Source organism: Emys orbicularis, chromosome 4 (genome assembly GCF_028017835.1).
Source record: "Emys orbicularis isolate rEmyOrb1 chromosome 4, rEmyOrb1.hap1, whole genome shotgun sequence".
Taxonomy (NCBI): domain Eukaryota; kingdom Metazoa; phylum Chordata; order Testudines; family Emydidae; genus Emys; species Emys orbicularis.
In genome coordinates this window covers 106,719,106-106,745,825 of record NC_088686.1, presented here as the reverse complement: position 1 = coordinate 106,745,825, position 26,720 = coordinate 106,719,106, and the positions used below count along the sequence as shown (strand labels likewise).

The window sequence follows — 26,720 nt, the reverse complement described above, 5'->3', positions numbered from 1 at the left end:
ACCACCTTTTATATACTTGAAAACTTATCATGCCCCCCTCAGTCTTGTCTTCTCCAGACTACACAAACTCAAGTTTTTCAATCTTTCTTCATAGGTCATGTTTTTTAGACCTTTAATCATTTTTGTTGTTCTCCTCTGGACTTTCTCCAATATGTCCACATTTTTGCTGAAATGTGGCACCCAGAACTGGACACAATACTCCAGTTGAGGCCTAATCAGCACAGAGTAGAGCGGAAGAATTACTTCTCGTGTCTTGCTTACAACACTCCTGCTAACACATCCCAGAATGATGTTTGCTTTTTTTTTTTGCAACAGTGTTACACTGTTGACTCATATTTAACTTGTGATCCATTATGACCCCCAGATCCCTTTCTGCAGTACTCCTTCTTAGGCAGACATTTCCCATTTTGTATGTGTGCAACTGATTGTTCCTTCCTAAATGGAGTGAGTACTTTGCACTTGTCCTTATTGAATTTCATCCTATTTACTTCAGACCATTTCTCAACTTTGTCCAGATCATTTTGAATTTTAAGCCTATCTTCCAAAGCACTTGCAACCCCTCTGAGCTTGGTATTGTCCACAAACTTTATAAGTGTACTCTCTATGCCATTATCTAAATCATTGATGAAGATATTGAACAGAACTGGACAAGAACCGATCCCTTCGGGACCCCACTCAATATGCCCTTCCAGCATGACTGTGAACCTTGATAACTACTCTTTAGGAATGGTTTTCCTGCCAGTTATGCACCCACCTTATAATAGCTCCATCTAAGCTATATTTCCCTAGTTTGTTTATGAGAAGGTCTTGTGAGACAGTATCAAAAGCCTTACTAAAGTCAAGATATACCACATCTACCACTTTCCCCCATCCACAAGGCTTGTTACCCTGTCAAAAAAAACTATTAGATTGGTTTGATATGATTTTTTCTTGCCAAATCCATATTGACTGTTATTTAGTAATCTTCTAGGTATTTGCAAATTCATTGTTTGATTATTTGCTCCATTATCTTGCTGGGTACTGAAGTTAAGATGACTGATCTGTAATTCCCCAGGTTGTCCTTATTCCTATTTTTATACATTGGCACTATATTTGCCCTCTTTTAGCTCTCTGGAATTTCTCCCATCTTCCATGAGTGTTCAAAGATAATCGCTAATGTCTCTGATATCTCCTCAGGCAGCTCCTTGAGTATTCTAGGATGTATTTCATCAGGCCTTGCTGACTTGAAAACATCTAACTTGTCTAAGTATTTTTTAACTTGTTCTTTCCCTATTTTAGCCTCAGATCATACCTCATTTTCACTGGCATTCACTATGTTAGATGACCAATTGCTACTAACCTTTCTGGTGAAAACGGAAACAAAAAAAGCATTTAGCATTTCCACATTTTTTGTTGTCGTCTTTTCCACTCATTGAGTAATGGGTTTACCCTGTCCTTGGTCTTCCTCTTGCTTCTAATGTATTTGTATAATGTTTTCTTGTTACCCTTTATGTCTCTACCTAGTTTAATCTAATTTTGTGCCGTGGTCTTTCTAATTTTATCCCTACATGCTTGTGTTGTGTGTTTTGTTTTGTTTTTTATTCATCCTATGTAATTTGACCTAGTTTCCACTTTTTGTAGGAATCCTTTTTGATTTTTTTGAGGCTAATGAAGTTGTCCTGGTTAAGCCAGGGTGGTCTCTTGCCATACTTCCTATCTTTCCTATGCAGTGGGATAGTTTGCTGATGTGCCCTAAATAATGTCTATTTGAGAGAGTTGGCAATTTTTCAAACTGTTTTTCCCATAGGATCCTACCTACTAACTCCCGGAGTTTGCTAAAGTCTGTCTTCTTGAAATCCATTATCTTTTTTCTGCTGTTTTCCCTCCTACCATTCCTTAGAATCATGAACTCTATAATTTCATGATCACTTTCACGCAAGCTGCCTTCCACTTTCAAATTCTCAACCAGTTCCTCCCTATTTGTCAAAATCAAATCTAGAACAGTCTCTCCCTGGTAGCTTCCTCCACCTTCTGAAATAAAAAATTCTCCCTTCTCTTTGAGGAGACAGATTAATAATAAATACAGATAGATTTTATGCAAGAATCTATCTTTGGAAATGTCTCAGAATTCCACAGACTGTTTCAAAATAGCCAGGGAAGAACTCCAGGATCCCCATAATGATCTCAATCTTGGGCAAGTCTAAATGACAACAGTAATAGAAAGGGTGTCTCCATATACACATTTTTTGCTTGGCTGCCTATGGGCCTTCTTGGGGACACTGTTTCCATTCAGGTACATTTCTGCTCTTGTCTCTATTTGCTGCATTCTGTACACACAGGATGATGTAATGCAGTATCACCAAATAATATAGAGAACTGCGACATCAGTCTCTCAAATTGGTGATCTCCACCTAAGTCTTGTGCATTCACATTTGGTTCAGTGTTATTGATTTTCAACTTCTTGAGCTCAGGCAGTTTGACTGCTCACATACCAGGACCTTCGGGAATCCTTGTATAACACTCCATAGAGTGGAGAGATGACAAGAGATGGCATGTGCTGATAGGGTGACCAGATGTCCCGATTTTATAGGGACAGTCCCGATTTTTGGGTCTTTTTCTTATATAGGCTGCTATTACCCCCCACCCCCGTCCCGATTTTTCACACTTGCTGTCTGGTCACCCTATGTGCTGAGCCTGAGAGAGGTTACCAGGGGATAGAGTGGAGGTTGTGTCACTTTCTTACTGTACTCATTGCATTGACAGGACCCTGCACAGATCATAGGAGGTCTGGTAATGGTCTCAAGAATTTAATTATTACTGCAGAATCCTGAAGCAGTGGGGAACCCACCATACCTATGCAGCCCAACTGCGCTGTACAGTTATGGAGACAACTTCAGCAGATGTGGAGGGGGAAACTCCTCCCTAATGGGTGGCCAATTAATTCATCCACACCCCTACCCAGAGGCAGAATGATTCCTGCACCGTGGTGGTAGTGGTGGAAGTAGGATATCAGCAAGGCAATGCATATTTATAGCGCCATGATGTGTGTGATGGTGGGTTGGTTTCTTCTCTCTTCCCACTGCCTCCAAAGGAACTTTAAAAGGAATGTTCTCCCCTAATGCAGCTCTTTCAGCTGACAGCACTGAAAGGGAGCTGGCAACCAGAGGAGGTGAAGAGGTGGAGAAGTAGAAGGATATTACAAAACAATAGAAAAAAAAATATTTTAGAATACAGGGATCTTGGTCCCATCCTCCATACCACAGCAGGTGGCTGTGCGATACTGCAGCCCAAGTAATGGAGAGGGACCGGGATACTGGGAGCCCAATAGAGAGGCAAAAAGTTGATTTATGTGAGCTCCTCTTCCCTTCCCAAACAATTCCCCAACTTGCTTCTGTGAAGAAGGGGTGAGATGTTCCTGCACTGAGCCAACTGTTGTGGGATAAATCTCAGTTTATATGGCAGTGAGGGGTTACCCCATCCATGGCTACTGCATAATCAGGCCTAAGGATCTGGTCCAACAGGAATAGCTGGCATCCTTTTACAAGTCTATTTTTAGTGGTCATGCAGGGTATGTCTGCACTGCAAATGAAAAATGTAATTGTAGCACATGTAAGCGTACCTGTGGTAGCTTTAATCTAGCTAGTTTGGATAAAAGTGAAGTGTAGACATGTTGGCATGGCTTTCAGGATGGGTTAGCAACAAGAGTACATACCCAGAGTCCCTGAAGGGCTTGTACTTGGGTTTCTGGCACAGGCTTCAGCATGGTCTAGCAACCCAAGTATTTTGTCATTTATACTTCCTGAAATTTCAGTTACTTATTGATTAAGAAGCAATCACACTATGTAGGTTTGGGGTCTCGCTTGGGTCTATATTGCTACAAAATTTTCCTTTGTTTTATTCTAAATATCTTTTATTTTGGTGAAATTTCTAAAAATGTAAACTTACGTTGATTTTTTAAAATTAGCCTTTGAATAAAGAATTGAGAGCCTTGAACAAGGAACCAACTTCAGCTTTGAGTTAGGTGGGAGGATAACTGATTCCAGGGGTGAAAGTAACTTAAGAGACTTACCAGTATGCAGGGCAGCCGGGGTCCTGAGCAAGGTGGGGGGGCAGCTCAATCGGAAAGGGCGGGGCTGAGGCCAGACTCCCCCAGCCAGCCCTTCAGCGCAGCCCAGCGGTAATTTAAAGGGCCCGGCTGCCACCGCCAGTGCTGCCCCGAGGCTCCGGCACTGATTTAAAGGGCCCCAGGCCTGGGCCCTTTAAATCGCCACCGAGCCCTGGGGCTCCCGGCTGCTGCCGCTACCACAGCTGGAGCCCCAGACCCTTTAGATCATTGTCGGAGCGAGGTGGTAGCAGCGGCCAGGAGCCCCGGGCCCTTTAAATCACCGTGCAGAGCCCCATGGTAGCGGTAGCGGCAGCCGAGAGCCCCGGGGCTCTGGCAGCGATTTAAAGGGCCAGGGGCCCCGGGGAAGCTGCCCCCTGCCAGTACAGTCGGCTGTGTACCGGCTCTTACCTGTACGCCATACCAGACCGGACCGGCTTACTTTCACCTCTGACTGATTCTGAGATAACAGGAAAATGCCCCTAAAACTAGTACTTCCTGAAGAGATGCAGCAATTTATCATTCGGGGCTAGTCTACACTAGAAGCACGGCACTACAGTGGAACAGCTGCACCAATGCAGTTGCACCGCTGTAGCGCAGCTGGTGAAGATGCTCTATGCCCATGGGAGACAGTGATCCCGTCAGCATAATCACTCATCTCTGCGAGAGGCAGTAGCTATGTCAGTGGAAGAAGGTCTCTTGCTGACATAGCGCTGTCCACACTGGCACTTAGGTCGGTGTAACTTTCGTCGCTCAGGGATGTGGATTATTCACACCCCTGAGCAACGTATGTTATACTGAAGTGAGCTCTACGTAGACCAAGCCTCCCTAATGATACTTTCTGAAGTGATGTGAGCCAATATGGTGCTATGCGCGGGCATGGAGGGTAAGTCGTAGTCAGAAAACCTGAATCTACTAGAAGGGAGGTAGACAGATTCTTTCTTCAGGGGTTTTTTTTTTTTTTTTTGGTCTGAATTGAGTGTTTCCATCTTGAACAGTCAACCCAGCAACAGACCAGCATGAGTGTGTTGATATTGCAATCCTTCATGTGCTCTTGCCTACTTAAAAAGAGTACCAGCCTAGAGGTATGCAGCTTAAGTGGCAATAGCTTGTCCCAGACTCCAGTCCAACCAACTTATTTTTTATTTATATATAAATAAAAAAAATTGTACAATGAGCTGTGCTAAAATTTGTTAAAGAACCCTGGGACTCATTTATATGAGCTGCACTCTTTGAATAAGGTCAAATTTGCATTTAAAGACTGATCTTGCATTTACATAGTGCAGTTCATATAAAAAAGTCACCATGTGTTTTTAACTAATTTAAGAACAGCTGCTTGTAAAAATTACTGATAAAGGGGAATCTGCTCACCATGTAACCAACTCTGTGGTTAATCACAACTGACTAATAGCACACAGCAACCTACAACCCTATAGTGTATAGAACAGGAAGCACAGCAGAGGCTACCTCATTGAAAATACAGGGGGAATTTAGGCTGGTACAGTAGTGGCTTGAGATCTAATTACGTTAGACCTAACACTCAAACTCTTGCCATGATTGCATAACAATAATTAATAAACAGTGAAAAGAAGCACTCCGGTACCAGTCAGAGTGGGGATTGTCACTGACTCACTAGCACCACCTCCCCACCGGGCTCAACCTCCAGTTGTGACATTTTAAACGAATGGCCCTTTGTAAGTTAAATATTAAACGTCTGGTTTAAACAAACAGCCAGGGCCAGGGTAACCCTTGAGCCCCAGGGAGAGGCCAGATCGGATTGGCAAACAGAGGCGAGAGAGCTTTGGGGAGGCTGGGCCCTGCCAGGGAATCGGAACACGGAGCAGTTACAGAATTAAACCAGACACCAGCTGTGCCGGGCAAACTGACCCCTGCAACGAGAGGGGGGAGCCCCTCAAACCCTCCCCATCCCACCCCGCTCCAGGGTGTGCGACCAGCGCCCCAGTCCCGCAGCTCCTGGGGCCTCTGCAGGCTCAGGACGTCAGTGACACTGCCCCCCATACCCCTTTGCCCAGGGGCACCCGCAGTTTGGCCTGATTCTGTACCGGGGCCTCCCGCAACTCTTATCGCCGTGGCTCGTGGATCTCCCTCCCGGCCGCCCCCGGCTGAGCGCTTGTTCACCTGCCAGCTGGAGCAAGCCGCCGAGACCCAGGAGCAGCAGGCACCGCTGCCCAGCGGAGCTCCCTGCCCACGCCATGGCCCGCGGCCGATCCAGCCAGGGGGCGGTGGTCGCTCTGCTCTGTCCGCCCCGGATCTGAGCTCTGTCAGTCTGGTTGGCAAAGGGACGTTGTTTCGCTTTTACTTTGGTGCTTGTAGCCTCGGAACGGGGTAGGAGCTGGCAGGCTGCATGACTTGTACTTTGTACAAGGAAACACCAGTCATCTTCTGACTTTGCGTTTGGGTGTCCCTCACGCAAACACTAAAAGCTGGGAATTACTTGTTTTTAAAAGCCCTGACCAACCAGCTTCCACCTCCCCACCCCATCCCCATCCCCCAAATCGCTACCCCGACAAAAATGTAAAACCTGACAGAAAGGGTCACCCAAAGAGAAATGAAGGAATCTTGTAGCTGCTAGGCTACTGATAGCCTCTCTCTGGGAGACGAAAAATAGTCCAAAACTAGAGAAATGGCTTTAAAAATGTGGGAGGTTGTTATGGAAAAATAATGCACCAATTACATACCCAGCAAATTAGACATATGACAAATAGGTATTTAGTTACCATTTATTCAATACTCTAAGTACGCTCACCTGCAAAAAAACCCCAGCACACCTGTCCATTATTCTTGAATATTAACATTCCATAGACTCACTGGTTTGAGAAATATGTGTAAATCAGAAATTTCAACTCCATTTGGTGAGATTACCAGCAACAACATGTCCTGGATAGTGTGAGGAGAATGGTGGGTGCACCCAGTTGGGGGAGAAATCTGATTATTATATTCCTGTATAAGGTTTCTCTAAACAAAGCTCACTGTTGTGGTGTTTATCATTTGTCCCTGATATTTACATGGCAATGATTTGTAAATAGATTAAAGTGTGAAACCAATGTTTACTAATGTTAGTCTTAGAATTTTTACCAAAGCCAAGATGCATGGCAATTATTTAAAAATGTCCTGTATATAATACCTATCGCTTAGTGCACCCCTAGACTGCTGGAGGAAGACAGAAGCAGCAGCCCTGTAGCTAAGGGGGAGCATGAGAGGTCACTGCCCCCCTGGAAATCTCTTTCCCCACCTCTCCTGTAGAAATAAGATGTGTTCCAGTTTCCCCCCCTCAGTTTCTGTCTGTTTCCTTAGATGAATGATTGTAGTCCTAAGGCCCAGAGTTGTAGTCACAATTCCAGTAGCCCATGAAGGGTGTGTTAGTGACTGTGTTTCAGCTAAGTGAGTGTGGTGACTGCATTATGTTGCTGCTATAATGAAAGACACCGGTAAGAAAGTGTGTACAGAAACTGCATCTGCAGGGAGGCATCCAAGGTATATGAAGTGGCAAAGTGGGGACATAGGGCTCTGTGCTGGAGTTTCTACAACCAGACCCTGCCTACCTGTTTGGAGGGGGGAGAAGAGAGGAGAGAGTTCCTTTCAAACTGAGAGAGAGGAGAAAGCTCCTTTTGGAGTGTGTAAGAGAGCATCGATGGGCTGACCAGAACTAGAATGCTCCTGTAGTGTCCAGAAGAAACCTTAGATGAGCTGTACACTGTGACTGTGACATAACTGCAGAGCCAAGGAGAATCCCTAGATTGGCTGACAACAGTATTGTGAGTATAATTTCTGTTAAAGCTGAAAAGGCCTTTTGTTTTCTTATAGGATGTATGCACACCCTGGCAGTGCTGGTGGAATGGGAGCTGCTATGGACTTTATAGCAAATCTGGATTTTGCAATTGGAAAAATCCATTTTCTCAAGGCAAAGGTTTAATCAAACAGGAAAACTGCTTAGTCCACTTGAATGCAGTGGCTGATTGAAGAAACCCTACAGGGTTGGGGGGGAAGGGGCTGTTTTGTTTTGATATTTCTTCATTTGTGACACTTAGGGTCTAGACACTCCAAAGGGAGATCTGAGGGTCTAAATCCCAAAGAATGTGCAATTGAATCAACTGGTTGTATACAATATTACTGTGTTAAAATATGTCAAGCAAGGTCTCTTATGAAAATTTGTAACGTGCTGAACCTGTTGGCTATTATGAGATACGTATACAAACTGTGATTATGAGTTTATGTATTTGTGTATATAAACCTGTGCTCATAATTTGTGCTGCAACATTCAGCTACACCTCACTGCAGGGAGGTGAAACAATCAGACACACAGGGGCCACCTCCCCAACCAGACAAGAGACTGACTAGCCACAAGTACTTAGCATTGTACAATCCAGAAAAGAGAAGGGTGGACCATTAAAATTAATGGGGAAAGCATTGAAGCAACTTGAAACTGAAAAGAAAACCTTAGTCATGGAAAACTAAAAAAGGAGGGAATTCCCCTCCCCTCATCCCCCCAAATAACCATGAGTCACCATGCCAAGAGAGAAAAACCTTTTAAAAACAGGCTCCTCAGCACCTATAAAAAATCCCGTATCATGAGGAAAGCTCCAAAACTTGATGTGGTAGATCCAACATACAAAAATTTACTAAATTTATGATTTCAGTTTATTCATGTGCTCAATAACTGAATTATTAATTTGATTATGATATTTATTTTACCATAACTTCATTTTAGAGGTGCCACAATTGCTGCTTTGGTCTCACCCCCACAAATTGAAAGAAAGAGGTACTATTTAAAAACCTTGGCAAAACACTGATAGTCCACTCAGCCACAAAAAACCCATCCCATTTGAATTTTGTTTCTTTTTCACTGTTAACAAGTCTGATAGACATGGCTGGGTTTGTAAACACAAGATAGAATTTTCTTTCATCTTAAGAAAATCCCCAGAAACAATATGTCTTGGGTGGTGTAATGAGGCTCATAGCCACCCCACTGCACTCCTTTTTGGTCAAATATGGCACTCCATATGCTCCTTACCTCAGTTTCCTCCAAAGGTGGGACCCCTCTGCCTTCACCTAATGGGTTGGCATAGACAAACTGGCTTAGCATTCTGGACAAGAAACTTAAATTTAACTTCTTCTGGGGTAACAAGTCCAACTAAATGTCCAAACAAAAAAAAGGTTCTTCCACCCCCCCCCCCCCCCCCCCACCCCGACAGGGACGTTCTCAGCCCAATTTCTCAGCTCCTTCTGGGCTATCTTTAAGTTTTCCCCTGCTTTGTTAGAGCACTGACTTCCAGGCTGTCTTCCTTGGAGTCCCTCTGACAGTGTACCAGTCACTAGAGTTCCCTACTTCTTGCAGATCCTACTTCAGGACTTTCCATAGGAGCCTGACTGCTTCTTGTAGTTCCTCTCTCTGAGGGTACATCTATCTACACTGCAAAACAAACAAACAAAAAACCCCTACAGCAGTGAATCTCACATCCTGAGGCTACAGACTCAGGCTCATGCTATGGCCCTAAAAATAGCCATGTAGATATTCCCGCTCAGGCTCTGAAACTCAGGGAGAGAGGGGTGAGTTTCAGAGTCCCAGCGGGAATGTCTACATGGCTATTTTTAGCACTGTGGCGCAAGCTTGAGTCTGTAGACTTAGGCTCTCAGACTCACTGCCGCGGGGTGCAGCGTAGACATACATTTAGTTCTCTCAGCCCTTATGGGCTATGTCTACACTACATTGTAAATCTGGGTCAATGAGATCCAGGCTTGTGGCCCTGGTGTTTCCAAGCCCATACTTGAGCATTCACACTGCATTGTAAACCTGGATTTACAATTTCTGGACTCAGGTCTCATTGCCATGCTAATGTGTCCATATTGCACTATGCAGACTGTCTGATTTGGTTCTGTAGCTTGAACTGCGTCCATAATGCAAAATGACAGGGCTTAGACCCAAGTCACAATGGGACTCGGGCTCTGACCTACCCCTTAGCAGGACTTGGATCCAGAGTGCTTGCTGACCCAAATCAGACCGATTTGTGTGTGGACGGAAGAGGGACTTGGGCTCAAACCTGAGTCAGAGCCCAGGCTTAGGATATGTTTACATTGTAAAAATAAACCCTCAGCAGCGAGTCTCTGAGCCCAGGTCAACTGACAAGCTCTGAGGCGTGTGCTACAGGGCTAAAATTAGCCATGTAGATAGTCAGACTCAGGCTGGAATTGGGCTCCAAGACCCTCTCCAGTGGCTGTATTAGGCACCTGCATCCCATGTAACTGCAGGGGACTGCCTGACATGGTGACTCAGTTACTTGTCCATGGTGACAAATACAGCTGTAGTGGAGCCCGAACCTGTCCTACCTGTGCAGAGGATGCCATTTTGTTGAGCAAAATGGCATCCTCCATGCAGCGTGACCTCACACATACAATGCATGGGAGATCACGCTGTGCAGCGCTGTGCTCAACAAAATGGCGTCCTCCACAGAGGTAGGGGTCTCGGAATTGAACTTTGCACGGAGCCCCCATGGAACAAACGCTGCCCCCTCTGCCAGAGCCCAGTCTCCAGCCAGAGCCCAAACATCTGCACTGCTATTTTTAGCCCCATAGCACAAGCCCTATGAGCCCAAGTCAGTTGGCCCCGGCTCTGAGACTTGCTGTCATGAGTCTTTTTTCACAGTGTCCAGGTACCCATAACGTGCAGGGTAAACATACCATTTGACATCCAGGTGTTCATCAAGCTCTCACCTGGCCTCATTAGTCCTCACCCACCTTCTCAGGTTGGGAGGCAACTGATTATGGTACAGGCAGGGCTGGCCCCAATGCCCTTTACAGAGGCAATCACCCACATGGTAATATCCCATCACATACAAAAATGAGATTAACATATCCCTAAATAAAAAGCTTATGACAGTGATTTGTACACTTGTTAAAATGTCAGAAATAACCCATTCTAAAACATTACAAACCCTACTTATGTTTATAACATGGTTTGCTAGTGGCCCAGCATAGTGCTATTCCCAGATCACCCCAGAACCAAGGCTTTCTAGAGAGGACCATGGGAATTATAGGCTGTAGCAAGGCATTCTGGGAAGGAGTGCCAGGAAAGGAGCCTTCCCTCTGAGCAATAAGAGACTTAGAAACAGCAGGCTTGTCTTGTAGGTTTCTCTAGGTTGGACTCTAGAAGGAGCGTGGGCAGTGACTAAAGGTGTGTCAGAGAAAGTGTGTGCTAAAAGAGAGGAGAATAGGGCTGGTGGGTCTTATTTTTGTTTGAGGACTGGAGGGGCTTTGTTTAGCAAGTGCCTTTGAGATGAAGAAGGTGACTTGTGTACTGAAGCAGGGCTTGTGGAAAGCCTAGGGTTAGCATCTGCTTCCTATCAGGGGTCAGGGTTTCCAGTACAGGGAGGTGGCTTGTTTTGCTGGATTCTTGTGACCAGGCTGGCTGTTTGTTATTGGAACTTTGCTACCTCAGAAGGGTGAAGTTCAGTTTTGGTTTGAGGGCTAAACCGCTACTACAGAAAATGGAAACTGAGGCAGGAGCTGCATCACCAGAGGAGGAGGTAAGAGCTCTGTAACAATACTGTTATGTATTTACATATTTTAGACATAAAGACCCTCACTGTTGTTATCCAGACTGCAATCTAAGTGAATGCTGAAGAGAATGTAAATGTATTTCCAAGTTTCCAAAGCATTAATACATTGACTTCAATATTTGTGCACCACTAAATGTTTTACAGTGAGAAGACAAAGTCCTTGCTCAGAAACACTTTCAGTAAAAATAACAAATATGCAGCATGAGGAAAAATTGAACCTAGAAATATTATAGTGTGGTAACAAAAGAAAATGCTCTTTTTTAAAAAATACAAACTGCTTTAAAAATTGCTGATTAAATTCCTTTTGTGAAATTCAGCTTATTTGCAATGTTATTTTCCAACCCTCTGTTTTACTGCAGCTGGGCAGCTATCATAAATCTGCATGTTTCTTCTTGGTTTAAGCAGAAACCATATATGCCCTTGTAAACATTCACTCTCTACCGCCTGTCATTGTTATAGTTTGTGTTTTACAGTGATTTAATACAGTCAAATTGCAAATGACCTGAAAAATCACTGTCTTCTATTTCTTGGTCTATGAATGACATTTGTATATGTTTTTTAGTGAGAATGTTGGCTGATGTGTTGTATGGATAAGAGAGAGGTGTTTTGGGCCCAGGAGAGACAGAGTTGTTTCAAAACCCTTCTTCACTTATTCAGCATTAAACAATTAATTGTGGTTCTGGGTTTGCATCTGTTACTGCAGACAAACTCCCATTGCAACATCCAGCTAATAAATACATTTTAATAGCTTATTAATTGCACATGTTAAAGCATTTGAAACCTAAAAAGTAATGCTTCCATTTTAACAACCTCCCTTCTTTCTTTTATGTTTGCTGTACAGTGTCTTTTATATTATTATTTGTGTTGCTAGGACCCTCAGTCATGGACCAGGACCCCATTGTGGTAGGCACTGTACAAACACAACAAAACAAAAAAAGAAAATTCTTGTTAGTCTATTTAGTTTATACTAAATTTCTAAAAAAATGGGGGGAAGAATCCATTGTAAATACCCCTGAACTGCTGAGGTCTGTTCCTTTTCAGACAAAACAAGACACATCTGAGGAAAGCAAAAGACAGAAATTGCAGCTTTTGTTTGTGTCTTTCCCACTTGCAAATTAGCTGCTAGGAAGTTACAGGCACAATACAATCTTATTGTGACCTGGCAAACTCTTCTAGGTGTGTTAAGGTGTTGATTTTAGCTTGCCTTTTCTTATTGCAGCAGTGTTGCAAAATCAAATGCCTTGTGTACCTAAGCCAAACTTTTTGGGGAGGTTTAGGTTGGATATTAGGAAAAACTTTTTCACTAGGAGGGTGGTGAAGCACTGGAATGGGTTACCTAGGGAGGTGGTGGAATCTCCTTCCTTAGAGGTTTTTAAGGTCAGGCTTGACAAAGCCCTGGCTGGGATGATTTAGTTGGTGTTGGCCCTGCTTTGAGCAGGGGGTTGGACTAGATGACCTCCTGAGGTCCCTTCCAACCCTGATATTCTATGATTCTAAGGCAAAATATGGGAAAATGACACAGCAGGGTGGCTGGGAAGGATAATAGTAACTCCAGCCATCAATCTGGATGCAGCTGAACCTAATGCAGATAGTGGTATTAGCTGGTGTGCTCTTGTTCAGTCAGGACTAGGGCTAGTCAAAGAGTTTGTGTTGAAACTCTTTTTTAAATGGAAAACTGTGAGTCTGCTTTCTGTGCGGAAACGTAGGTTTCATTTATTTATAAATATATTGTCAAAAGAACATCTGAAAACTGAAATATTTTAGAAAAAAACCAAAATATTTAGATTCTGAAATGCCATCTTGATGGCACCTGGGAGTTGTAGCTCAGGTGCTTTGTGTTTCCATTTTTCTCTCTGGGTCAGGTTCTCCAGCCATACGTCAATTCCCATTATACACTGCTGCCATGAGAGTACCGTGGTGCACTGCCTCCCCTCCCCAGTGTAGTCCAACTAGTGAGCCTTGCCTATAGAGGAGAATGGGAGCATGAGGCATCCGAACTGCAGCTCCCATAAAGCACTCTAGCAGCATTTCAGAATTGAAATATTTGGCCAAATCCCAAAGTATTTCAATTCTGGATTTTGGCCAAATATTTTAGTTTTTTGACAAAAACAAGATAGGGGTTTTTTGGTCAACATTTTCCAGCAAAGGGGTGTGGGGAAGGGGAGAGGGGAATTCCAACCAGCTTTATTTGGGACATCTGTCAGGATAAGGACCATGAAGGTCCAACAAATGGTAGATTCCTGGATCCCAGCTGAGATACAAACTTGAGATTTCTGCTGCCACCCTCCACCAGTGTATCAAATTTCCTTCCCAACTTTATCTCTTTCTGGGTCTAGATTTTGGGCAGAGGTTCGGGTCATTTTTAATTATATCTGAACCAGTTCTCCCATCCCTAATTGTCCATGGCATGTGTATGCTGTCTCATAATAACTGTCATTCTGGTTAGAAGTTTAAAAGGAACAGAATAACTGTTCATTGAACCCTAGAAAGTCAGGGATAGAGTTGCTGTTTGATGTCCACCTTCTTCACTGTATGGAGATTATCCAAGTTTTAAAATGTATGTTTCTTCTAGTGGTCCATCTTCATTATCAGCCTCACATCTGACCTTGCATTCTTTATTTTGTTCTTCAGCTTTAAAAGTCACAGAGAAAATAAAACCACCCTCAGACTCAGCATTTTCTATTCCTTCGTCAATGGGATATTTTCCCTTAAACCAGGAAATGTAGGTGTCCTCTGTATTCCTTCCACATATAAAACAGTGAAGTGTCACATCCTCACCAGCCTTTGAGTTGCTAGTACTGCACTCTGTCTTAGCCGTCTCTTGACTAGAAGGGCTAGGGCAGTGATTCTCAACCTATTTACCATTGTGGGACGCATCCAATACTACCTGTATGGCCCTGAGGATGTCACATGGGCCGCAGCTGTGTGCTGATCGGGCCGTAGGTTGAGAACCATTTGACTGGGGCCTAAAAAAGGATTACAAATAAGCCTACATAATGATAAGGCCTCAGAAGCAGGGACCTTCATATTTGCTGTATATTAGGATATGTTTTGCTGCTCAAGTTGTAATTTTTAGATAAGTCATAATTTTTCTGTTCACATGTGACTGTTGCCTTTTAAGCTGACATAAACAAACCGGGGTTTAGGTCCCCAAATCCCGTAACTCATGGATGTGCTGGAGTCTGGGTCCATCCATGAGGAAGCATTGTCTGGTCACGTTCCTTCTCTGGTCCCCGTGGGCCTCTCCAGCTGCCCTGCCTGCCATGGACCCCAAAATCCCCCACTGCTACCTTCAAGGGGGTTCCAAAGCGTGAAGAGGGCTGATGCAAAGTACTACTGATCAGTGTTAATTGTTGTGTCAGTTCTCAATACATAGATCTGATAGTGTAACAAGGCACAGCCTCTCCAGCCATGCCCGTTCCAAGTAAATGAATCCCTGATCCCACAGATAGACCTTCAAGGGCATGGAGGAGGGAATGATTGCCTTCTCTCACTTCTCCCAGTAGGCTTTCCATCCCTGTGTCTGAAGAGGAAAAGGGGGTGAGTAGGGCCTTTGTTATGAGATGGGGCTCTGCAGTTTCATCTCAGTTTTAGGTATAATACTCACTTGTTGATGGCTTTGTGTGGTTCTGATTTACATTCAGAGTAGGTATTCGTTCATAGCTAGTTGAGAAATCTTTAAAGGGGAAAGCAAATACCATGTTACCTATAATATTAAGCATACATTTGTAATAGGGGTAATTAACATATCAATGGGAAAGCACACAATGTAAAATTTGTACTACTCCATGGCATCCTTATCAATATGTTCTCCTCCCCTGTTAGTCAATACAGCTCTGTCATTTCATATTCACTCACAGAGCACATCTGACTGCAGCATATAAATAACTTGCTGTTTCATTTATCTTCTGAAACCTTTTAAACAAGCCAGTTTTTAGCAGGAATATTTTGGGATGTCACCTCTCAATTTTAGTGATTAAAAATATAAACTGACAAGCCCTTTTCTCTGCCAAGTTTTGGGATCTCTACTATAAGAAAGTGAAGGTAGCTAATTCAGTGCATAGCACTGAGAGCAGAAGGTGGACTAGGGTTTGGAACTGAACTTCCCAAGGTAGTAAAATCTACCTTCATACTGACATATAGATTCAAATATACTTAGAGAAGGTATCAGAATCTGGCACTCAGGTTAACTAGTGCTTTACTCCACACACATCATTGTTGAAATCAATGGGAATATTCACAGAGTAAGGTACTACTCAACACAAGAAAGGGAAGTAGAATCTAATTTTAGAAATTTAGCAGTTCTGCTCACCTCAGAGTTTCAATTCAAAGGCTCTCTCTATACGGGAGTGAGTTGTTGGATGAGTAACCTCACATCTGATCCTTCTCCCTCTGTCAGTTGCATTTGGAGTAAATTTTATTTTACTTGTAGAAAAACATAAACCATTTTCACCAATGTGAGTTTTTATGACATGGTTTTCTTCAGGTAACTTGGCCCAGTCTTTATACCATGCAGATTTTATATCTTTAGGTGCAAACTCCAATATGGAAACTTCAAAACAGACAGCCTCATTAACATTGAGCAGAAACGTCAGGAAGCTTAGCTAAATAGGTGAAAAAGTGTTTCTGACAGTGAAGTAAAAATTTCTGGAAACTACCGGTAATCAGTATGATTATTCAGCAAAGTAACTAACAAGAAATAGCGTACGCACACTTTTTATGTGCCTTGAGCAGCTAGGCTTGATCCTGCACAGGGCAAGTGCAGAGTACTGCCCAGATTAAACATGCTGAACTGAACAGGGAGTGCAGGGGACTGATTCTGCACTGCCACCAAATTACTCCTGTGTGTGTTCACAGGGGTAAGGCAAAGAGAGGAGTCTGTGGCTAAGAGAATGCGAGGACTATGATTAAACCCCTTGCTCCTCAGACACCTCCATTATTAGCCCAAACCCAAATCTATCTTGACGAAAACAAAACCTGCTGTCTGTCAGAGGCAGAAAACAAGACCTCCAGAAAAAAATCTAGTGTTGGGATGTGGCTAATAATAATAAATATGATTTTATATTTATATATATTTCTGGACTTGAATAATGCTTTACATTTACAGATATTAAAGCTCTTTACAAAAGAGGGGAAACATGATTGTACCCCTTTTACAGATGAGGATAGAGGAGGCCAGGGCAGAAAGACCACCCGTGGAGGAGATGGGGTTTGTGCTACCCCGAAGGGAGCTGGTGCTCCCCAGGAAGGGGGCATGGTCAAGGCACATTTTGATCACTGATTCAGGATATCTCCTTGGTAGTCTTCATCTGTTGGGCTCGCATAGGTCCCATTTATAATCTGAATTTGCCCTGGCCAGAAAATATAAAATAGGGACATCAATAGCAGCAACTCTACCAGGCCACACCAAAGATGACTTCCTACTCACTGTAGCAGAGTGGTATAACTTACACCTTTGTACTTTACCCTAAAATTAAAAGTGACAGTAGAATTGTTATATATACCTGGGAGTTTTAGATACACATTTTTTCTTTTTTGTAATGGGCTTTGTCAGAGTCCTGTGTTTCACCATGAAACCAATGTGTTTGCCATAATCCAGAGCAGTGGGTTTTAGCAGAAAATCAGACAAGTAGAAAAATCCATATGTATCCAGCTCTGGCTCCTCCACCAATGAACCCTCCTGATTATGCCATCATCCTAGAACCAACACAACTAAATATCTTTGGGATAGAAATCCACGGTTTTGAGGTTAGAGAGAGGGGTTTTCCATACTCAGCATTTTTTTTTGAATTAAGAACAATACCTGTAACATTTGGAAAACCTGCAAAGCCATGGATTTCTATCCCAAAGATATCTAGCTCTGTTGGTTCCAGGATGATGACAGAATCAGGAAGGGTTCATTGGTGGAGGAGGGGTTTTCCATACTCAGCATATTTTGAATTAAGAACATTTGGAAAACCCGCAAGAGGTTTGGAAAAAAATGTGTTTTACCTATAAAAAAACAAATTAAGAATTAAGAAAGCTATTAGAAATGGTATAGTATTTGCAAATGATCGATATAAACAGAGGACAATGTAAGAATTATATCAAATAGATGGTAACGTTGATAGCTACTACGAGTGATGCTTAGGAAGTAGGAAACCGAGGGTCTGAGGCTAATAAAGGAAAGAGACTCGGCTCTATTGACTGTTGCTGGGAATTTTTGTGTTTAATCATTTACACCAGTTCAAAGTAAGTGTAAAATGCTATTATTCTTGTTTATTAATGTCTAGCACCCTCTTTGTACTAGTGTAATTAAATATACAAGATGTAGGGCAATGGCAAACTGAGCCAATTGTGCCTTTAGGTAGATTAAAGACATTACAAGAATTTCCAGTCTGAATCTGTTGAGTTTCAATTTCCAACCACTGGATTTTATTATGCCTTTTTGTCCTAGATTAAAATCCATCTATTTCCAGAAATCTCTGCCAAACAAGAATAATAGCATTTTACCCCTATTTTGCACTGGTAGGTACTTGTTGTCCATTCAGGTCCTTTGTTTACTTTCTCTTGCATAAACTAAATAGATTGAGAGTTTAAGACTCTCAGTATTAGGCGTATTTTTCCATAACTCAGATAATTCATGTAGCTCTTTTCTGAGCTACAAGAATTTGTCAACATCTTTTTTTAATCTGGAGACACCAGAAATGGACACAGTACTCCAGTAACAGATTTTCCAGTGCTGTATACAGAGGTAATACCACCTCTCTACTCCTATTTGATATTCTTTTGTTTATCCGTGCATGGATCATGTTCACAGTCTTAGTTGCAGCATCACACTGGCAGCTCATGTTCATTTGGTTTTCTATAATTACACCTTTCAGTGTATGTCCTCTTCAGTGTCATTGCGTTCCAGGATAGGGTCTCCCATCTTCTAAGTGTGACCATTCATCCTAGATGCATGACCTTGCATTTGGTTGGCTGAAAAGGACTATTGTTCAAATAAACACAGCTTATCCAGCGTCCTGATTGGGCTGCATAGCTGACCTGTTCTCTTCATTGTGTCATTTGCGAATTTTACCTGCAATGATTTTATATTTTCTTCTAAGTCATTGATAAAGATACTGACCAGGATTGGGCCAACAACAGATCCCTGCAGGACCCCACCAGAAACACCCCTATAGGATGATGATTCTCTATTTACAATTACTCTTAGTGATCTATCAGTTAACCAGTTTTTAATCCATTAAATATGGGCTACATTGATTTTTGTATAGTGCCCACTTTTTCTATCAGAATGTCATGTGAGACTAAGTCAAATGCCTTACAGAAGTCAGAGTATATTGTATCAACAGTAACCTTTAATCAACCTGTCACAGACTCACAGATCGTGCCCACTCTTGGCCCCGTGCGGTCCGTGGGGGGTGCCCCTTTCAGTGAGACAGCCCTTCTTGGGGGTCCAATCTCTCTCGGGGTTAGGCCCCTCCACCTCCTGGAGCCGCACCTCTCTGAGCCTTAGCACACGTGTTTCTCGCTGTGAGTCCCCTCAGGGAGTCCACTTGCTCTGGACCCCCGGGGCTTCCACCCCCGAAGGGGATGATGCAACCCTTGTTCTCTAGACCAGAGTGACCCTCAGCCAGCGTAAAACAGGAGGGTTTATTGAGCGTTGAACACAGCACAGGAAACTCTCAGGGCCTCAGGCCTGGCCTCCCTAAGCACAGCACATCCCAGTCTCCCCTGCATCCAGGTGGGCTCTGCCTGCTCTCTCTCACCAGCCCATAGACCCCCCTGCTTCCCAGCTGGGCATCTGATATCACCTCCCCCGAGCCCCGCCTCTGTCCATTGTCTTCTCTCCAGGTAAACAAGGTCATAAACCGGGTCGCCTGGGCCTCCTCTCCTCTCTTCTGTCCTCTGGCCCGCTCTGGCTGGAACCGGCTGGATAGGTCACCGGGGTCCTCTCTTTACAGCCCATTGTCCTCCCACTGGCCAGAACTGGCTGCGACTCCTGAGCTGGGTCTCCGGATCGTCAGGTCACCAGTCGGTGGGGTGTCCATCCTCCAGGCCATCGGCTGGGGTCCCAAGTTCCCTCTCTGGTCCTCTGTAACAACAAACTCCCTCTCCCCTCACCTCGTTAAACCAGTACACTGGGACACTGAGTCCCACTCCCTCTGCATGCAAACCATTGGAAAACAAGGAAAAAACAAGACAATCCCCCACTTCATCACACAACCAAATTTGTAATATCAAAAAAATAACATTGTTTGCTTGACAAGACAAATTTTCCATACAAGTATGTTAACTGGCATTAATTATGCTACCATCCTTAAATTCTTTATTGATTGTGCCCCATTCAGCCTTTCCTGACTGATGTTTGCCTTGGATCAATGTCAGGCTAACTGCCTTATAGTTACCTAGGTCATCCCATGTGCCCTTTTTAAACATTGGCATAACATTAGCTTTCTCTCCCCCCCCCCCCCCAATCCTCTGGAATTTGCCCACTAGTCCAAATTTGATTAAAAATCAACACATACAGGTGGCTCCAAGAGGTCCTCGGCCAATTCTGTTAACACTCGAGTGCAAGTTATCCCATGCTGCCAATTTTAAAACATGTTTAACTTTAATACTTTTAAATATCCTCTCTTCATAGGAATACATCATCCCACAAATATCCCCATGAGAATTAATGCTGGTCCAAACAGCATCAACTTCTACTCTAGGCATTTGCCACTCCCATATAATGTGAAGTCCATAAACAGAGAGACCCAGGAATGTCTAAAGAGCAGATCATTAAATATTAACCTTTTAAGATGAGGGGGTAGGCACTTATAGTTCTGTTGCAATGGATGACTTCAATAGTGAACTCTAATGCATGGTCCTCAGGTTCAGGTGTAAATGTCACCTGGCTTACTCTGTGGTACAGATTTGTTGCTGTATCAAGTTGAGGGTCCTGGGTTTTAATTGCAGCCTGAGTTCTTCAAAGCCTCTCATCCAGAGCACCTGGCACTGTACTGGGTGGTAATCTGTCACCTGGCAACAGGGCCGCCCGGGGGGGGGGGGGACGGGGGGGGGCAAGTGGGGCAATTTGCCCCAAGCCCCACAGGGCCCTCCCGAGAATATAGTATTCTATAGTATTGCAACATTTTTTTTATGGAAAGGGCCCCCGAAATTGCTTTGCCCCAGGCCCCCTGAATCCTCTGGGCGGCCCTGCCTGGCAAAATAATCTGACGGCCTCCCCACTCTCAGGGATACTGGGCTCACATACAATAATACAGAGTGATGATTTTGTAAAAAGGATTCACCCACAGGTGATAAAAGACAAACACTCATTTTCCTGTGCGAATTCATTTGAGAGGACTGACCTATCCCCAAAGGAAACTTACACAGCACTTTCAAAAGACAACCCTGGAAGCTTACATTCATTACTCTGCTAGATACTAAAAATCATGGACTGAACAGAGACATTGGATTTATGGCTTATTACAACAATCTGTAACCCACTAACCCCTCTTTGTCCTATGACTGCAGAGGTGTTAAGGGGGCCACTCTACCTTGAACGGTCCCTTATAATATGTGCTAACTACTTATGCTAAACAATCTGTTCCACCTTTCATCTTGGCTGGGAGTACCTTTCCCAGCCCTGAAGAAAAGCTCTGAGTGGCTGTAAAGCTTGTCTCTCTCACCAACAGAAGTTGGTCTAATAAAAGTTATTTCTTCACCCACCTTGTCTCTCAAATGTAATGCAAGCTGTCTTACCCAGCAGGACCTCTCCTACGTGTGGCATTATTTCCTTAGGTTGCATCTCAATTTTTTCCCCATAGTCTTGGCACTAAGTATAGTTTAGTTTCTGTCTTACTGTTTTAAGTGAAGACTGGATATACAGGGATTGTATGTGTAAGACTAATTTGTGCAGGCAGCAGTGGTGGTAGCTGTCACTGTGTTTAGACAGTATTTCTATTTGTCAGGTACTTTGTTCACCTGTACCTCGTCCTAGAAAAGATCCAACCAGGATGACCTGTTGGGCTCCCATCCCTCCTTTTGCCTGTTCTGGCTGCCCTGGCTTTCTGCCCTTCTGCAGTGCTTCTCAATTTAGCAAGAGGAACTTCCCTAGAACTGGGTCTTTGATGTTGTTTTGTTTAATGAGTCCTCTCATTGACTAATTACAAAACTGCGCCAAAGACATTGCTTCTGCCAGGTTCAGAACCCATCCTATACCCTTCCATGCCTGCTCACTCCAACTCCAAGTGAAAAGCCCAGAGTGGGTGGCAACAGGGCCATGTAAAGAGCCCGCAGAAAGTTTTGCTCTTGGTAAGAGCTAAAACGTTTTCCCCAGCCTCTTGCTATGTTTGCAAATGCAATACCCAGAAAAAACCAGATGCCCAGTATCTCAGACTCCTGCACAAGGGGAAGAGAGTAAGCTTTTAGGCCCTGCCTCATGCCCGGAGCCCTCTTGGTTAGCCCACAAAGACCCTTGTGGGAGCATGACAGGTGACCTCCAAGTACCTAGCAATGCCAAAGTTGCCGCTACAAGCCAGGAGAGAAAGCCCCATCCAGTTCCTCCCCCCTCCCTGCCCCTATATGCCCTTTGCCAAGGGGCAGCCAATGTTGGCCCGATCCTTCTTCCCCTTCAGCCCCCCCCGCCTTATGGGACCCATAATCCCGCCTTTACTGGGCTGGAGCCCACCACACAGACAAAGGAGCAGCCGGCAGCACCACCTGGCAGAGCCCGCTCACCACCCCATGCTCTGAGGTAGAGTGGGGGCTTCGCTGGCCCAGGTCATGGTAGTGATGGGACTGAGCGGTTTCCCTTCATTTTCCTCCCTCGGACACTTGCCCCAATAAGGCAGCGCCCCCGGGCGGGGATGGGAGCCAGCAGGCGGCTGCTGTGACTATATAGGGCAGTGACCGGGCTGCAGGCACTGTGCAGCCACTCACAGTTCAGTGCCCCTCGGGCAGCGCCTGGGAAATGTATCCGACCGGCCCGGGCTCTCTGCGTCTGTCGGGGGGGTTAATCCCCGCTCCGCAGATCGGGAATTGACCCACAGAAACTGGCACCCTCGTCTCCGTGTTTAGGAATAGTAGGGGTTGTCATGCAGAGGCTGGTCAGACATAGTGTGTATGTGCTGAACTACTGCTAACACCAGAGGGTGTTAAGAATAGATTTGCAGCCTTAACTGTAACTTTTCTTGCAGTTGTGGCTTTACATCAGACTCTCACCATCATCTGAAGGTCCTTTCTGTTGATTAACTTGCCTCCTTCATCAAGAGGCAAATAACATGCAAATTATTTCACTTAACTCAGTGATCACCCCTTTGTCATCCACTCCAATTTCATAGGCACAATTTGGTAAAAAGGAAACACCAGATATCTTGCTTTGAGTTGTTTCAATTTAATCCAGTTCAAATCTAATCTATACAAAGGATGAGGGGGACAACATTTTTTTTCTACAAATATTGCACCGGAGAATATGAATTTTTACAACATTGACCAACCTACCCCTTTCCCTGCCCCCCATCCCCAACAATAAAATTAAAAAAAATGTGAAATTCAATGTTTACATCTTTTAGAGTATTAGAATTCGTGTCAAAACCAAGTTGCATTAAATTTTCTTTTAATGGCCTTTAAGACAAAATAAAACCAAGTAAGCCTGAAAGTAGTGGTATCCATGACACTTCAGTCCCTGGTATAGCTTTGAAAATCTAGTAAGAAACCCATTTATCACTTTCTGTTCCCTCATTTAGCTATAAACATCATTTTTATTCATACTTATGACCTTGTGAGGCTCCTGAGAAATCAGTACCATGGTGACAAAAATCTTCAGTTGAGATGCATGCTTGAAGTGGGCAATACTTGTTAGTCTTTCCATGCATGAGAAAGCATCCCCAATAAAATGTTTCATCCAGGAAATAGCAAAAATGAAAGTAACATGCTACAAGTAATTAAAGCTACAAACATTGCATTTATAAGCATTATTTCAGGCACCCTGCACAACATCTTTTTAAGGCAGAGGGTTCCTGACAGAGGGAGAACTCATAGTGATGCATCATTTTTTTTATCCTGTTTTTACAAAAAAAATACTTAAGTGAATTTAGTACTGGAGAAAGGTGCCAGATTGAGAGCACTGATGATTGCTCCTAGAACAAGTGCTGCGTGGGTAGCAACAGGGCAAGCTTTCCTACATGCCCTGCTAATATGCCAAACCCTGGCCTGAAGACCAGGGCCGGCTCCAGGCACCAGGCAACCAAGCTGGTGCTTGGGGCGGCACCTGGAGGGGGGCGGCGCGGCGCTCGGGCCGCCGGGGAGAGCGGGGCCACAGCCGGGCTCGCCGCCCTCCCCCCGGCGCTCTGGCCGCCCTCCCCCCGCGCCCTCCCCCCGGCTGCCGGGGCTCGCTGCCCTGCGCTCTGGCCGCCGGGGGGGGAGAGCCGAGCCCCAGCCGGGGCTCGCCGCCCTCTTGCCGCCCTGCCCCCGGCGCTCTGGCCGCCGGGGGGAGAGCCGAGCCCCCGCCGGGGCTCGCCGCCCTGCCCCCGCCGGGGCTCGCCGCCCTCCGCTCCGGCGCTCTGGCCGCCCTCCGCTCCGGCGCCCTCCCCCCGGCCGCCGGGGGGAGAGCGGAGCCCCCGCCGGGGCTCGCCACCCTCGCCCCGGGGCTCCGGCCGCCCCCCCCCCGGCTCCGCCCCCCCCCCCGCGGGGGGGGGGGGGGCGGCCGGAGGCTTTTTTGCCTGGGGCGGCAAAAAAGCCAGAGCCGGCCCTGCTGAAGACTAAACTTTTGAGAATAAATTCAGTCTCCATGTCCATTCACTCCTTGACCTCTTTACAGACGGTAAAGAAGGGAACCATTTAAGGTGGGCTTTTGTGCAACATAGACAATTGTCCACTAGCAAGTTGGTTAATGTCATGAATGTTTTAGGCCAGATAATTGTCAGTAGGTGACCTTTCACTAGAGCTGGATTTGATCCAACAATCCAAAGTCTGCCTGTTTCTTGTAAAAATGTGCTATATCTCATTTAAAAAAAAATCTATTTAAAGAGGTTAAATTGATAACATTGTATGAAAAGAAAACAGACAGAATGACAGTAGACCCACAGGAGTTAATGCAACAGTGTGAACTCCTTTACTGGGAGCTCACCCTACTGGTTGGCATAGAGTGATGCAGCTGCAGTATAAAATAGTTGAGAGATTTTTGCATGCAGAAAAATGGTGACGCACAACGAAGTGACAAATGAAAACTGGCTTTCCCTGCATTGTTGCGTTAGGGCGGTCACAATAGCTGTGGCAGACACAAAGGTAAGGAAGAGCCTATGTTCAGCACCTAGATACCACAGTACTTTATTAATACCTTGATGTTTGAAGGTTTGGAATAAAAAATAAACCTACATAATGCCCATCTTCCCATAAAGCACAAAAATAAGATACTGATTATTATAATCAATCAGAACATAACTAAATAGATGTTGCACTTAGAATAGGATTTGGCCAGTGGTGTAGAGTTGGACCATTCTGCCCTTAAACAGGGAGGCAGGGGGAGGAATCTAATGTTTGAGTAAAGCAGTTACTAAGCTTGGAGCATGTGTCTCATAGGGTGTAGGCGTAATTTGTGGCAAATCCAGTTTTATTTTGCATTTAAAAGAAGATCTGTACTGCATTATATATAATTATACTGAATTATTGGGGATTGAAAACAACTGTGATGGCAGAGACTTAACACAGAGAGAAGCTATTATTATTTGTATTGCAGCAGTGCCTGGGGACCTCAGACAAGGATTACTGTTCCTTCCTTCTGGGTGTTATGCAAACTTATGGTCGGATCACCCCTCTAGCGGTAAAACCCATGTGGAGGAGGGAGCAAATCTCCCCAAGTTTCCCCTCATGGACTCCTCTTGAACAGTGTGGCTGAACTCCCATCTCCCAAGAATCAGCTTACAAACCCAACACCAGGGCCATCCATTGGAGAAGGCCCTGTGCTACATCTGGGGTCCCAGTGCCAACCTGTGTCCTGCCATGCTAGTATGACTCTACTGGACCTGGCTACAACTGCCCCGAACCTCCTTTATGGGGGGATTCCTAGCAAACGGTTGGAACTGCAGAAAAGTAATTCGATCTCTGGACAAGTAAATCAAACTGATGTAAAAGTAACAAGGAAAGACCAAGGACCTGGATGGATTGATTTGAGGAAAGGTTTAAAATGTTATACATCTTGAGCAAACTATGAAAGAGGTGAGGTGGAAAGAAACCTACCACTGCTTGAACAGTGTCAATGCCAAGGAGGAAAGGAACTGTGGCCTAAATACAATTAACAAGATGAAATGGAGAAAGAAATCAGAACTGATCATCAGGAAAATTATCCTGACAAGCGAGCTCCATTAGACCTTGTGGAATTGTTTCTCAAGGAAGAACATAAATCATTTAAATCTAGATTGGAGAAAGGGAATATGCTCCATCCTGCAGGAAGAAGTCTGCATTAGCAGGGGGGTGAAGGACATCTAATCTCTAATTTCTAAGATGCTACAAAACAAATGTCTGAAAGTTCTTCTGTGGAAAAAAATACTGCTTGAACTGCTTTGCAAATACCCATCTTTCTCTAGTTACTATGATACATGCTAGCATGCATCTCTCCAGAACAGAGGCTTACTTTTATTTATTTAAAAGCTGACCCATTCCACTTAGTGACATTGTTGGCAGGTAGCTATAGAATGGGAAGGAAATCTGAATGATCCCGATTGGAGGGAGGGATGTGTTTATATAAAAAATCAGAGCCAGCTTTCTACAAAGGGAAAACATTCATATTAAAGGAATTGGGTTTGGGCTTTAAGATGCTTCCTTTAGGTCTGAAATATGCAATGGATCTTTTTCTACATTTTAGCAAAATTCACAGGTAAATCAAATAATTTCTTGTAAAACCTTGCGTTAGCTTGAAGAAACCAGCTTGATACCAATACCAAAAATATACAGTCATGACATGTGCCTGTTTCAGGGAATTTCATAAAATTATACCAATTGTTGTAAAACTAATGAGAACTAACAATGTGAAACCAGAGAGACTCTAGCAGTCAGAATGTCATGTCTGAAAAAAGTTGTTTAAAACATACTGTGGA

At 44.3% G+C, this 26,720-nt stretch overlaps 1 protein-coding gene across 1 annotated transcript in view; it reads right to left on the bottom strand.

Annotated features, from left to right (window-relative positions):
* The window catches only part of NUCB2 (nucleobindin 2), a 102,623-nt gene that overhangs the window by 21,665 nt on the left and 54,238 nt on the right, over positions 1-26,720 (bottom strand). The window lies entirely within an intron of this gene.